Source organism: Mesoplodon densirostris, chromosome 3, assembly GCF_025265405.1.
Source record: "Mesoplodon densirostris isolate mMesDen1 chromosome 3, mMesDen1 primary haplotype, whole genome shotgun sequence".
In the NCBI taxonomy this organism is placed as follows: Eukaryota; Metazoa; Chordata; class Mammalia; order Artiodactyla; family Ziphiidae; genus Mesoplodon; species Mesoplodon densirostris.
The window spans coordinates 6,247,852-6,262,985 of record NC_082663.1 but is presented as its reverse complement, the minus strand read 5'-3'; the positions used below and the strand labels follow the sequence as shown (position 1 = coordinate 6,262,985).

At 42.6% G+C, this 15,134-nt stretch overlaps 1 protein-coding gene across 3 annotated transcripts in view; it reads right to left on the bottom strand.

Annotated features, from left to right (window-relative positions):
- ADCY2 (adenylate cyclase 2) overlaps positions 1 to 15,134 on the bottom strand; it is a 440,892-nt gene that overhangs the window by 405,566 nt on the left and 20,192 nt on the right. The window lies entirely within an intron of this gene.

Below are 15,134 nucleotides of genomic sequence, written 5' to 3'. Positions count from 1 at the left end.
GGACTATAGCATTTAGCAAATGAGAAAACTAGTTTTTGAGAGGGGAAAACGTATCCTGCTAAGTGGAACTTTGATAAAGAAAAATCAGAACTTTAAAATATCTCAAATTCAGAGCTTGATAAAATATATTGCCTACTATGCTGATAATTTATAGAATGTATTCTTCCCTTTATCGTAAGGCTCTGTCAATCCCCAGCACCATTCCTTAACCTCCTACCACTACCCATTTAATCCGTATGTGTTACAAGAATTGTCCGTTCCTTTTTCTTTATGGATTGCTAATGCTGCTGGGTCTTTACCTCTTTCATGTTCCCCTCTTCTCTGTTCTGTCCAGTGTTTATGTTTAAAAATAAGCTAGTACCATCTACAAAGTAGTAGGAAACATGAATCCAAAATCCATATGCACTGACCCCCAGAACTTGAGAAAGAAGAGTCCATTGGATGACTTGGGTACATGTTTTTCCTAGCGTATTTAATGAAGCTGTCAGGGTTTTGTTTGTTTGTTTGTTTTGTTTTGTTTGTTTGTTTGTTTTGCAGTACGCAGGCCTCTCACTGTTGTGGCCTCTCCCATTGCGGAGCAAAGGCTCCGGACGTGCAGGCTCAGCGGCCACGGCTCACGGGCCCAGCCGCTCCGCAGCATGTGGGATCTTCCCGGACAGGGGCACGAATGCGTGTCCCCTGTATCGGCAGGCGGACTCTCAACCATTGCCCCACCAGGGAAGCCTCAGGTTTTTGTTTTATATCTCTAGAAATTCTAAAGTTTTCTGATGACTATGAATAAAGTTAAGTGCCATAGTTTAAAAGTATTAGCATTTTGTTGGAAAATTAGTGTTTTTCCTTAAATACACAGTTTCAAATCATACAAAAAAGAAGACATGCAGAAGGTAACTGAAGGAAGAGAGTGGCAGGATTTGAATCAATCTAGTACAATTGTTTCATATGATTCTTCCATGCTAATGTGTTAATTGTTATCATCATGGGTCAACAGAAAAAAAGTGTCAAAAATACAACCGTGTCATACTCAACAGCACACATATGTAAAGTTCAAAGACAAAGATGTCTTAATTTCAATCCTTCATTCTCAAATATTTTGTCAACAGTTTTGGGACTTTTCTTTTTTTTTATGGAATAGTTGGACACCAAAGAAAACAATTAACATTTAATTGTAATAACAATTACTTTATAGGATTTAAGGATTATGGCCATTAATTAATCCCCCAAGTATTTATTCCATGAAAATGTGATGATATCACCATTTAGCTATTTCTTTTAAGTGGTTATGTTCTTTGAACATTTTGATTGGATTTTCATTAATTGTTAAATACGGATCCCAGTGACCATATCTTACCATCATTCAGTATTACATTCCCTGTCATTGGTACAGTGCTAAACAATATTTTTTAAGTTTGAAAAATAGAACGTGCTTTATTAAAACTAGTAATAACACACATTTCGGTAAAAAAGGAGGGTTTTTATGTTCACCATGGTGAACAACAATCACACCCCAGAGGCTGAGGGACAGGAAGCAGCAGAAGAGACAGCCGCCCTCAGCAGTGGCTCACAGGCTGATAACGAACGGAGTCAGGTTCTAAAAGCTGGGCTGGGACCCACGATCCATAATGGCAAATGCATGTCAAAGGCAAAGGCATATTCAGTACAACGGATTTTTTTTTTATCTTTTTAATTTTACTCTAAAATGTGAAACACTAAAACCAGAATTCTTAAAAATACAAGTCATATGACAGCCTCCCATAAACACACCTCATACACTGAACATTATGCCATAGTAGCCTTCAATCCTATTTTTTCATATATATGTATATGTATATTTAACACACACATACACACACACACGCACACACACACACACAGAGGAAGTTACAGCTAAAGTCTCCTCTTCACATTATCTTCTCTCCTTCCCCACAAAAAACCAAGAGGGGGAAATCAGTACATTATTCTTCTCATTCATGTTTTTTATTTTCTGAATACTTGCATATGTAAGTATTCGAAGTATAACTATATATAAAATTAGCATCATTCTGCAACTTTTCTACTGAGCACTATGCTTCCAAGATTTCTCAGTATTGATACATGTAGATCTATGTATTCATTTGAGTCTTATTTAGTATTTTATTGAATAAAGTACTGTAATTGATTTATCCAGTTCCCAACCAATTCATCTACATGCCTCCTTGGTCATACATGTAAGTCTGCTTCTTGAGTATCTACAAAGAAATAAAAATAAATGGGATGGGTCTTTCCTTTTATATTTCTCCATCAATTTTCTTTCATAATTAAAAAAAAAGTTTTTTCTCTTCATGCCTTATTTAAGAATCTCTTCCCTACACTGATGTTATAAAGAGATTTCCCGCTACATTTCTGTGAAAACCTTAATGGTTTGCTTTCCTCATTTAGATTTTAATCCAGCTAGACTTCGTATTTTTATATGGAATAAAGTAGAAATTTGATTCTTTCCATAAGAAAAATCTATTTCTTTCTTTTGTTCATTTATTTCATGTATTTCTTTTTTCACTTACTGAACAGTCCATCCCACCCCTGCTAGTTTTAATTCCATCTCTGCCATAAAAGACAGGTCTCTTTCTAAGCTCTCCCTTCCTTTCCCTTGGTGTATTTATCTGTATCTGGGCCAATATGATAAAGTTAATTTTTTATTTTATTATAATAACTCCCTATTTATTTCCCTTCTTTAAGAACTTTGGTTCAACTGTCTACCAAAAAAAGTTATTTCTTTGCTTCACAATTTTTAGCCTAACGCATCTGTGTTACACATCTTAGAATATTTGGTTCTTCAGTTACATCCCCCAGCAGGAGGTAATACAGTAATACAAGTATTTTTTTTCATATTAAGAGCATTAAAGAGAATACAGATTGGTGACTTACACACTTTATGTGTGTATCATGTTCAATGAAAAAAAATTCTTTTAAAAAACAAGCTGAGCAGAGATTGAATTTCACACGATTCAGCAACTGATTTCCCAATCTTTAAAAAAATTGAATAGGTAAGAAATCTTTGCTCAAGGAATCATCTCCTTTTTAGACATGATAAAAATGGAAATCTTGCCATTCTCTTAGAACATCTCGGTATCTTTGTTCTCCTTAAAGACTCCTCTTTTCTTTCATTGACTATAAAGGCATCAGGGGGACACAGCCAAGAGTGGGTGAGTCAGCTCACCTGAATGGAAAGAAGAAAGACATAGTGGGTTCCAGCCTTCCACCTGCTGCATGTTTTTGGAGAGTCACAAAGCCTCTTTATGTATCTCAGGGTTTTTTTTTGGGGGGGGTGTCATGTTTAAAATGGGAATCCTACCTCCCATTTGAGGATATTGTATCAATAATTTTGAATGGAGTATGAAAATTCTTTGTGCACTACAAAACCTCATTCACTAATTATACACCTGTACTGAGGTATAATTCAGTTATAAGAGTCAGTTCTACATCCTAAGTACAAGTGCTTTGCCAGATATATATTTTTTAACTATTGTTCCCAGTCTGTGGCTTGCATTTTCACTTTCATAAAAGTGCCTGCCAGATATATATATTTTTAACTATTGTTCCCAGTCTGTGGTTTGCATTTTCACTTTCATAAAAGTGCCTTTGAGTAGGAAGAGTTTTTACAATCCTATGGATCAGGGCTTTTTCTTTAATAGTTGACAATTTGTGGCATATTCTATTTAAGAAACAGCTTTCTAAGCCAAGGGTATCAAGATCTTTTCTCATGGTTCTCATGTTTTGTTCTGGAAGTTTAATAGTTTGAGGACTAACTTTTAAATCTATGATACATTTTGAGTTCATTTTTGTATATATATTATATATATACACATATATATGAATGGAAGTATATTTTTTGCACAAGACTAATTTTTTTCAGCAGCTATTGTTGAAAAGCTTATACTTTCCCCCATTAAATTGTCTTGGAACATAGTCAAAACTAAATTGACCATATATATGTGGGACTATTTCTGGACAATCTACTGTATTCCATTAGCCTAAATGTCTATTTTTACACCAATACTATACTAGGTTGATTATGGAGCTTTATAATAAATCCTGAAATCCAGTAGAGTAAAATCTCTATGTTCTGCTTTTTCAAATTTGTTTTAGCTCTTCTCAGTATTTTGCATGTCCATACATATCTTAGAATCTGCTTGCTACTCTCTATAAACAGCTTGTTGAGAGTGCATTGCCTGTACAGAACAAAGTGGGGGAGAACTGACAGCTTAACAACATTGAGTCTTTGGATCCATGAACAGAGTCTATCTCTCCAGTTACTCATTTCATCAATTTCTGTCAACAATGTCTTATAGTTTTCTGTGTAGAAGAATTATACATGTTTATTCAAATATACTCCTAAGTATTTTACATTTTGATGCTATATTAAGTGATATTTTTTTCAATTTATGGTTGGAAGTCTCTAATATATAGGAATACAGTTTATTTTATCTCAGCCTTGTAAACTGCATCATCACTAAACCCACTTACTAGTCCTAGCAGCATTTTTTAGGTTCCATAGGATTTTTAATACAATGGACAGTGCACACACAGACAGATAAAGCCAGCCTAACTTCTTATGTTCTAGTCTCTATGTCTTTTGATTCTTCTCCTTACCTTATCCAGATCACAGATAACATCATTCAGTCCTTCCCAATTAAGTATGATGTTACACTGGTTTCTTTTTTTTTTCATAAATTTATTTATTTATTTTGGGCTGCATGCTGCACGTGGGCTTTCTCTAGCTGCAGTGAGCAGGGGCTACTCTTCGTTGCGGTACAGGGGTTTCTCATTGTGGTGGCTTCTCCTGTTGCAGAGCATGGGGTCTAGGCACGCGGGCTTCAGTAGTTGTGGCTCGTGGGCTCTAGAGTGCAGGCTCAGTAGTTGTGGCGCACGGGCTTAGTTGCTCCATGGCATTTGGGATCTTCCCGGACTGGGACTTGAACCCGTGACCCCTGCATTGGCAGGCGGATTCTTAACCACTGCATCACCAGGGAAGTCCCAATGCTATACTTTTTATTCAATTGCCCTTTATTGGTTTGAGGAAGTTCCTTTCTATTCCCAGATTGCTGAGAGATGCTATCATGAGTACATGTTGAATTTTGTCAAATGTCTCCCCTTTATCTACCAAAATGATGGCAGGCACTGCAATTACTGAAATGATCTGTTAATGTGGTAAATCACATGAATTGATTTTTGAATGTTAAACCAACTTTGCATTCTTGATATAAATTCCATTGTTTTGTTGGATTAAATTTACTAAAAATTTTTAAAGAATTTTTGCATCTATGTTCGAGAGAGACTGATCTGTAGTTTTCTTTCCTTGTAACGTCTTTGGCTTTGGTGTCAGAGTAATCCTGGCCTCATGACATAAATTGGGAAATATGTTCCTTCTTCTATTTTGCAGAACTTGAATAGTATTGGGATTATTTCCTCCTTAAATTTTGGTAGAACTCACCAGAGAAGGCGTTTGGGCCTGGAATTTTCTTTGTAGGAAGATATTTAACAACATATTCAGATCATTTCATGCATATAGGGCAATTCAAGTTATCTATTTCTTCTTGAATGAGCTTTGCTAGTTTGCTTTCCAAGGAATTTGTCCATTTCATCTAGATTGTGGAATTTATTGGCATAAAGCTGTTCATAATATTTCCTTATCCTTTTAAAGTCTGTAGGATCTATAAGGACAGCCCCTCTCACATTTCTAATACTGGTAATTTTGTCTTTTATCTTTATTTCTGATCAGTCTGGCTAGAGATTTACCAATTTTATGGATCTTCTCAAAGGACCAGTTTTGGGTTCATTGATTATCTTTATTGTTTTTCTGTTTACAATTTCATTGTTTTTTGCTCCTTTTTATTTCCTTTTTTCTAATTTGTACTCCTTTTTCTAGTTTCTTAAGTTGGAAGCTTATGTTGTTGATTTGAGCCCTTTCCTCTTTTGTACTATTTGAGGCTACAAATTTCTAAGTGCCATTTTAGGTGCACCCTGCAAACTGTGATCCATCATGTTTTCATTTCATTCAGTTCAACATACTTTCCAATTCCCCTTGTAATTTCTTCTTGGCCTTTAGAGTTATTTAGAAATGGGTTGTTTAGTTTCCAAATATTGATTGATATTCCAAACTTCTTTACATTATTGATTTCAAGTTGAAGTCCATTATGGCCAGAGAGCACATTTTGTATGAAAGTAATCTTTTTAAACTTAGCAAGACTTTTAGGATCAAGAATGTGGTCCCTACCCTCCTGCACTGTTGGTGGAAATGTAAATTTATACAGCCACTATGGAACACAGAATGAAGGTTCCTTAAAAAACTAAAAATAGAACTACCATACGACCCAGCAAACTCCTTGAGAAAACCATAATTCAAAAAGAGTCATGTACCACAATGTTCATTACAGCTCTATTTACAATAGCCAGGACATGGACCCAACCTAAATGTCCATCAACAGATGAATGGATAAAGAAGATGTGGCACATATATATAATGGAATATTACTCAGCCATAAAAAGGAATGAAAGTGAGTTATTTGTAATGAAGTGGGTGGACCTAGAGTCTGTCATGCAGAGTGAAGTAAGTCAGAAAGAGAAAAACAAATATCATATGCTAACACATATATATGGAATCTAAAGAAAAGAAAAAAAAAAGAAAATGGTTCTGAAGAACCTAGGGGCAGGACAGGAATAAAGATGCAGACGCAGAGAACGGACTTGAGGACACGGGGAGGGGGAATGGGAAGCTGGGGTGAAGTGAGAGAGTAGCACTGATATATACACTACCAAATGTAAAATGGATGGCTAGTGGGAAGCTGCTGCATAGCAAAGGGAGATCAGCTCGATGCTTTGTGCCCACGTAGAGGGGTGGGATAGGATAGGTGGGAGGGGAGAGGGATATATGTATGCATTTGGCTGATTCACTTTGTTGTACAACAGAAACTAACACAACTTTGTAAGGCAATTATACTCCAAAACAGATATTAAAAAGAAAAAAAAAACAATGAAAGAATATGGTCCCTCTTGGTAAATGTTCCACGTGCATTTAAAATAACACATATTCTGCGTTGTTGGCTGGAGAGTTATATAAACATCAATTAGATCAATTTGTTTGGTAATACTTTGTGAATCTCTTATATCCTTATTGATTTTCTTTCTGATTGTCCCACCTGTTTTTGAGATAGGGTGTTTCAATCTCTGAGTTAGATATGGGTTTTCGCATCATCTATTTTGCCTCTCTCTTATTAGGCATATAAGTATTTGGAACTGTTAGGGCTTCTTGATGAACTGATTCCCTTTGCATTAGGAACTCTTTGTCATTGGTGCTTGCTCACCAGACCTTGTGCCAGGAATTAATCCATCTGCTCTTTCCCAGAGGTCCTTCCTCGGGCCTGTGGTAGGTTTCTCCCCTGTGTGTGTGAATCGGTGCTCAGGCGGAAACTCAAGGTACTTTCTACAAACCTCCGGAACTCCTTCTCTCTCTCTAGTTCTCTCCTCTCTCTTCCTAGGTTTTCTATCCTGAGAATTTCAGCACCTTTGCCTTTCCAAACTCTAGTTTCTGGGTTTTCAACTCTGTGAAATTGCTGGGCGAGGGTGATGTTAGTGGCTGCTGAGAAAAGGAAATCTGAAGTACCAATACTGGGGAAGCTAAGTGAGGCGTTGCTTAGCAACCCTTAATAGGAAATAATTTAAACTCGGGATGTATTTCTTTCCCCAGAACTTGCTGCCCCAGCCTGGAGTCTAGAATTCACTCCCCTTCACGTCAGCAGCTCCCCTGCACTCACACACACAGTCCAAACAGGACAATCACAGGTTATATTATTCACCAGTTCCCATAAGTATGTTTCTTTGGATATAACAACAGCATCCAAGATTCAAGGCCAAAGTAGCTGGAATTCTATGACAAACACAGCGTTTTATAAAATCATTTGGCAAATACAAGGGACATGATGCAGGAAGCCCTAAGATAATCACCATCAAAAATGTCTCCATTGAAACAGAGTCAGTAACAGATGTTTTGGAAGTGTACAGAACATTTTTCCTCCCTTGTAAAGTTCCAGCTCTTTCAGGAAAACACTACAAACTCCAGACTACTGTCATGATTCCTTCTTCTGACCGCACACTGACTTCCCCAGAGGCCCTGATTGCTGCACACACAGGACCGGCTTCCTTATGATGGTGGCCACCCACTAGGACACGAGTGCCTTACTGGAAGAGCCAGTATCCCAGCAAATGGTCCTCTGAGCCTGACGGGGTTTTCCTACAGGGAAGAAAGGAACTGATTACTAGTACACAGATGCTAAGACAGACCCAGATGAGAAAAACAGCAGAAAGAAATGTAATTACAGGGAATCTGTTAATAAGGGAGTTATGTTCATTTCAGTATGAAAGCAGTCATTGACTTCCAAACAATTATGCTGACTAATATGGACACACAGACATTTGTTCCTTGGGCCGAAATGTCCCGCTTCTCTTACTGACTCGTCTGATGAATGAAAATACCTCCAACTGGGAATATCACTAGCAATTCAGAACAGTGATGTGATCAATTTTTTTGCATCTCTGAAGCAACAGCTCCCACCCCGTGAAGTTTTTCCAAATAACATGTAACAGATAGAACAATACAGAATTCTCCAGTGTGCCCCCTTCCTCGTCACATAATAATCTGTCATTTGCTGAGGCACCACAAGAAACACCCCACAGTCACCAATGACGAGGCACAGAGGAAGATGATGTGTGATGATCACGCATGGTGCCAGAATGTCATGTTCAAATTCTGGCTCTCTTCCTAACTGTGTGACTTTGGAAAAGTTGCTTAACCTCTCTGGGTTTCAGTTTTCTCATCTTCAAATTGCACGTAATAATAGTAGCCCGTGAGCTATGGCCGCTGAGCCTGCACGTCCGGAGCCTGTGCTCCGCAACGGGAAAGGCCACAACAGTGAGAGGCCCGCATACCGCAAAAAAAAAAAAAAAAAAAAAAAAAAAAAAAAAAATGCCTCCGAGGCCACCCAGCCTTTAAAATGTATGTTGATGTGGGCGTGGGGTGGAGGGAGGACCGCAGAAGCTCAGAGATGAGAACGGCAGCATCCCTTCCATTGCCAGATAACAGTTTAATGAAGATGCCAATCTTAAGTACCAGGGCTTATGCTCCTCTAAAGCAAAGCACGGGAGGAGAGAAAAGAAGAGGAAACACGGAGATTGTTCCAGAAACAGCAGCAGACTTGTCTCTTCAAGCAAGGTCAGGGCTGGGAAGCCCCCGTGAGGGTGGTGATAAATCCCCAGTTCACTGCACAGCCTGTGTGGTTTTCACAACACTCCGGCTGGGAAGGAACAGTAGAGAGAATACAGCAATGCCACCTCCGTGCTCAATAGCCAGAAATATGTGGGGATCTCAAAATAACTTCACTTGGGGCTGTGTCCAGCTGTACTGCACTTCCTTCAAATTCACATTTCATCAGTACATTCCTTGCCATTATTAAAAAAAAGGGGGGGGGTTTTGGAAAATCCCTACATCTTTGTTGTTAAATGAAATAATTTTTATATTACTTTTAACTTTCCTCAGATATGTTCTTCTTCATATTAAGTCCAAAATGTCCCCTAAGAAATCAACCTTGGTACACAAAAGCGTACAGAGATGCCTTTCTTGGATACTTAGGAACAGGCTGGATTTCTCCTTTCATTCATATACTACTAGGTTCTTCCAGGGGTAAATACATTCTTTAATAGCTCTCCAAGTGACTGCACTTGAAAACTGACTCTGTGCCATTTCAAAACCTATGAGAGCCCTTGCTTTTCTTTCATTCTCACCCATTTTAAATTTAAAAAAAAAGATGTTTGAACACTGACGTCCTATTTTTGTAGGAAAACACACATAAGTACATGGTGAATGTCTGGCATCCTTTCAGGTAATAGGGCAAAGAAACTCTCTTCTTCCTGGAGCAAAACGTTAGCCTTTCACATTGGTAATTTAACAGATCTATACAGCAACTGCAGCCTGGTCTCCCTGCCAAGGCGGAAATGGGGTTGTCAGAAATGGAAGTTTTTATTTAACTCTAGTCAATGGGCTCTTAATACAAGGGAAGCAGAACTCTGGAATCAAATGCAAATACAACTCACTCTCTGGTCCTCACTTGGCCAACCCAGTGGCTATAGGCTAACATCAGCCATCGTAGGCGACTGCCTTCCTGCCCTGCCACTTTCTCAATGTCTTCTCATCTCAGAGGGAAGGACCTAAGTCAGGGGTTTTCAGCTGAGATGGAATGGATTTGTCTTGATAGAAAGTCATAAATTAAAACATCACCTAAATGTTTAGGCTGCACTAAGTGAACCAAAGACATTACAAAAATGTATCAGGCAAGAAAAGTGTCATCATGTCACTCAGGTAGAAACCCCAAAGAAGCACCTTCATTATTCAGACTGGCAGAGTAAACCAACCAAATGTGCAAACATTCGTTTATGATGCTCTGCTTGTTTACAAGGCAATGTGATCAATCACCAGGTTATTTTCTCTTTCTGTTCTGTTCCTTTCATCAGGCTATTCATACACAAGAATGTCTCTAATTCCCAGACACTGGTTTGAAAATGGGTCAAAAATCTCCACAGCATACATTTAATCCCAAGGTGGGTTTGTGGTTTAAGTGAAGGCCGACATCAAGAGCAGCTGTCAGATATCTAAGAGGGGGAAGTAAATATTAGAGTCACAGAGGACCCGAGATGGGACTGGCTTCCTGCAACAGGAGAGCATCCTCCTAGGGGACAGTGTCTTCCCATGAAATAACAGCTGTCATGAGTTGAATGGTGTCCTGCCCCAAAGATGGGTTCAAATCCTAACTCCCAGTATGTGTGATGTGACCTTATTTAAAACCAGCGCCTTTGCAAACATGGTCAAGTTAAGAAGAAATCATTGGGGTTCCCTAAGTCCTGTCTGATGGGTGTCCTTATAAGAAGCAAAGAGACAGGGAGAAAAATGCCACGTGATGACGGACGTTGCAGAGGTGTGTCTACAATCCATGGAAAGTTATCAGCAGCCACATGAGGCTGGAAGATGCAGGGAAGGATCCTGCCCTGGAGCCTTCAGGGGGATAGTGGCCCTGCCCACATCTTGATTTCAGACGTCAGGCTCCAGAGCTGGGAGATACTATTTGTCAACCTCCATTAAGCCTCTTTCAACAGGACTTACCTATCAGGAAGGCCCTGTGTTCCAGAGGCCCTCAGACAGGAAGCGCTGTCATGTCATGTGGTGGCCCGGGCACGTGCAGAAGAGGGGTCTGTGGGCCCCAGACACCGTGCCGCTGGTGTCTTTAAAAAAATAAAATAAAAATTATCCCATTTCCTTTACCTAACAGAACAGAGGAAACAGACACCTTGAATCCTCATCTGCTGAGTTCAAAATTGGTCAAGTATTTTCAAACATTCAGAAAAAGAAGAGAAGGTGTGTCAACAGCCCCTCTACCATTTGATCAATGGGGAGCTCTTCACAGCACATGGTGGGCATTTCAGCAAATCAGTCTGAGCCAGAAGCAGGCAGAGAATTTCCCTGCAAAATGCAGACGCTGTCACTGTAACAGCTGGAGCCCCAAACTCTACAATTTACCACCCGGCTTCCCTCTGAATGTTTGGAACCATCAACAAAATATCATTTTTAAATAGTTTTTGTCCAGGAGGCAGCTGTGGGGAACAAGTGTCAGCTGGGTTGGGATGCTGGCAGCACAGGGTAGGAGGGACTCCGAGCTGGGGGCGTCTTGAGCTGAATTAAGATGCGAGCCCTCCACACGCAGTCAGGGCTGTGAGGGCAAAGGCACTGAAGTTTCGTCTTCCGTGTTTTCCTTATTTCCCCAGGGACCCCTTCCAAACCACGCTGGTGACCAATCTCAAAGCTGCCACCCTTTCCCCTGAGGGTACTTTCTCCAGGATACATGCTGTGACATCACTCATCTTTGCCTGATCAAAACGGAACCATCACTCTGAAGTTGTGCCCTGGCAACTCTACAGTTCCACTTATTGAGGCTTTGAGCACTGGGTCTAAATTTAAAAGACACCATTGAGGGGGAACATCTTAAAACACAGAGTTTCTCGGACTCAGCACCCCAGACATCTGGGGATGGGTAATTCTTGGTGATGCTGCAGACCTGTGCCTTGTAGGGTGTTTGTAGCATGTTGAGCAGCATCTATGTGTCTACTCACTAGATGACCCCCAACCAGGCTGTGACAATCAAAGACGTTTCCAGACAGGGACGAATGTCCCCTGGGGGTGAAATCGCTCCCTCTTGAGAACCATCGTATCATGGATCAGAGTGGCCTCTGGAATCAGACCCATGAGTTCAAGTGTCCTGTCCTGCTCACCTGCAGCCCGGCCATGGTGTGGAAGCTTGGGCCCTTGGGGAGCCTGGGTACAATGGCGCCCACCCCATGGAGCTACGCAAAGATTGGATGGGTTTGTGTAAGGGAAGCACCCAGAACAGGAGTGGCACCGTCCAGATGATGCCCATGCCGGCTGTTTCTATTCTGGGTTCTGCACTGGAGCTGTGGACGGCCGAGATCTACACTCGACCCACCTGTGCAGGGAAGAACCAGCCTCACCCAGAGTCAGCTCTGCCTTTGCCCTGGGCTCCTGGGAGGGGAGCTCCAGGCCCCGGGAATGCCCCGCCTGGTAGGACTCTGTTTGCCTGGGGGCCTTGGCCAGCAGACCGTCCAAATGCGATCCACGCAGGATGCTCAGGGCCACGCAGTGTCAGCTCTGTCTACAGAGAGGCTGAGACTGACTGTCAGCCATGCAGGCAGCACGTGAGGAGTCCCAGTCAAAACCCCGGACACACAAGGCTCTGCTGAGCCTCGCAGGCAGGCGGTATTCCCCATGCACAGCGCTACATGCTGTCGCCAGGAGGGCAGGGCTGTCGTGACTCCCCACAGAGGGAACAATGCAGGTTCTAGACCTGGCAGCTCTCCTGAGCACTTCCCTTGGCCGATGCTAATCTGTATTCTTTCTTTGTAAGACACCATAACCATGAGTGTTACAGCTTTCAGTGAGCTCTGTGAGTCCTGCTAGCACGCGATTAAGTCTCAGGGTGGCCTTGGGACCCCTGAACTTGCCCTTGGCATCAGCGGTGAGGGCTCCTGTGTGGACCATCCCCGTCAGTGCAGCAGGTGGTCTCCTGCATCCCCTCACAGCAATACTGTTCATGGAAACACCTTCTAGTAGGAACCATTCCTTGAGCTCACTTCCTCAAGTGCACTGAGCCTATTCTAACACTTCTGGAAGGTCAGCATTCAGTGAGGGGCCTGCATCTGTGGTGCTGATACCAAAAGACGCCAGAGAGGAAACCTGGGGTCAATCTGGCAGAATAACTACATTTCAAGTCCCCTGCTGAAGGGGCTGGCATAGCCGGGAGTGCTGGGCAGGATTTCAAGTTCCAGTGGAGGCTCAGGGCCCAAAGCACCCCTCTTCCAGCAAAAAGAGGTGTGAGCAGCCCTCCAGCATGAGGCATGCACCCTGGCCAAGCCCCCCACTTAGAAACAGTGGCCAGAAATAGCCACCACCGCCGAGCCCGGCTGTGGCCTTTTCTGGGTACCAGGCACACACAGCTGTGCTCCTAGGAGCCTGCCAACGCCACCTGCCACATCGATGGGGCTGAGGCTCCACGCAGGAGCTCTCTCTGCCCAGGGCCCTGGCGGCATGAGGGTTAGGGTGGGTCACGGGTCAGGGGGTGAAGACTCCCAGTTCAACTTAAAGTCGGAAACAACAACGTCAAAGCTGATGCCAAGGAACTGAGCCAACCAACTCAACACCTGGGGAATCAATCTGGAAAACATGGAAGTAAAATGACTGTGAGATAGATATGTTTAAGATGCTTAGAGAGATCTTGTACAAGCGGGCAGATAGCAGCAATAAAACCAAAGTGAACATTATAAAACCAGCAGACAAGTGAAAACAGAACAAGTGGATACACACACACACACAAATCCAACAACAAATCTGAAAGTGAAAAACTACAGTCATCCACTAAGGAAATCCCTGCACAAGCAGCTCTGGGTGCTCCTACTGGCAGAGAATGCTCAGAGGTGCGAAGACACAACAGCCGATGATGGTCAAATCCACCCCCCAACCCCGGAAGGAGTTTATATATTCTTGCAGGGGAGACAGTTGATTAACAAAGAGAGGGGTATGTCACGTGCTCTGAGGTGCTGCAGATCACCATGAGCGCTACAGAAAAACAAGAAAGTTGGGGGGTGGCCCGGTGGGGTGGCAGCTGGACATCTGGGGAGGCTGCTCTGGGAAGGGGCCCGATGAGGTTAATGAAAGTAACACTAGAGCTTTCACTGAACGTGACAAACTGATTCCGTAATTCACACGGAAAAGTAAGCTCAGAGAATTCTGAACAAAAGGAAACTGCCGTTCCAGATGGTAAGGCTTCTTCTAAAACTATTTTGTTAAAACAAGGTGGCACTGGTGCTAGGAGAGGCCACTGGGTCCACGCCACAGAAAGCAAATGACGCTTTTAACCGGTTTTCTGTTTCTGTCCACGTGCACTGGTTTGAAGGTGGAGGGACCTTGGGCCACGCATGCCGTCGATGGCAGCTGGGTGAGGGCGTGTGAAGGACAAAGGGGGAGCAGAGGGGGGGAAGGAGCTGGCCGGAGCGTGGAGGCAGGAGTGGGGGGGTGCCCAGCCCTGCAAGAGGCTTGAACGGGGGCGTGAGGAGGAAACGGCCAGGGGAGCTTCCCTGAGCACTGGGGCCTCTTCGGGGAGCTGCAGGAGAGGAAAGGCACTGTTTCCACCTGTGCTCACCATCACAGCATCCTTTAGAGCCAGAGGGACCAACCTGAGTTCACTTCGTCCAGCCTCTTCCTTTGCAGAAGAAACCGAGGCCCAAAGAGGATGATGGTTTGGCTGAGGTCACGGGACAGAAGTCTCTGGAAACCTCATCCTTGGGCTCACCCAGCGCTCTCTCAGTTCAGGCACGTCAACCCTTTCATGCATTCCCATCTTGAATCTCTCTTCTCCGTTGGCCTCCACAGCAATGCACCCTCCCTGGGCCTCACCTCCTAATGACTTCTCCTCTATCCATCTGTGTTTCCTGTTCCTCTCCTGCCCCAGGCTCTTGAGTCCCCACCAACTCAGGACAGCCCTCTGGGT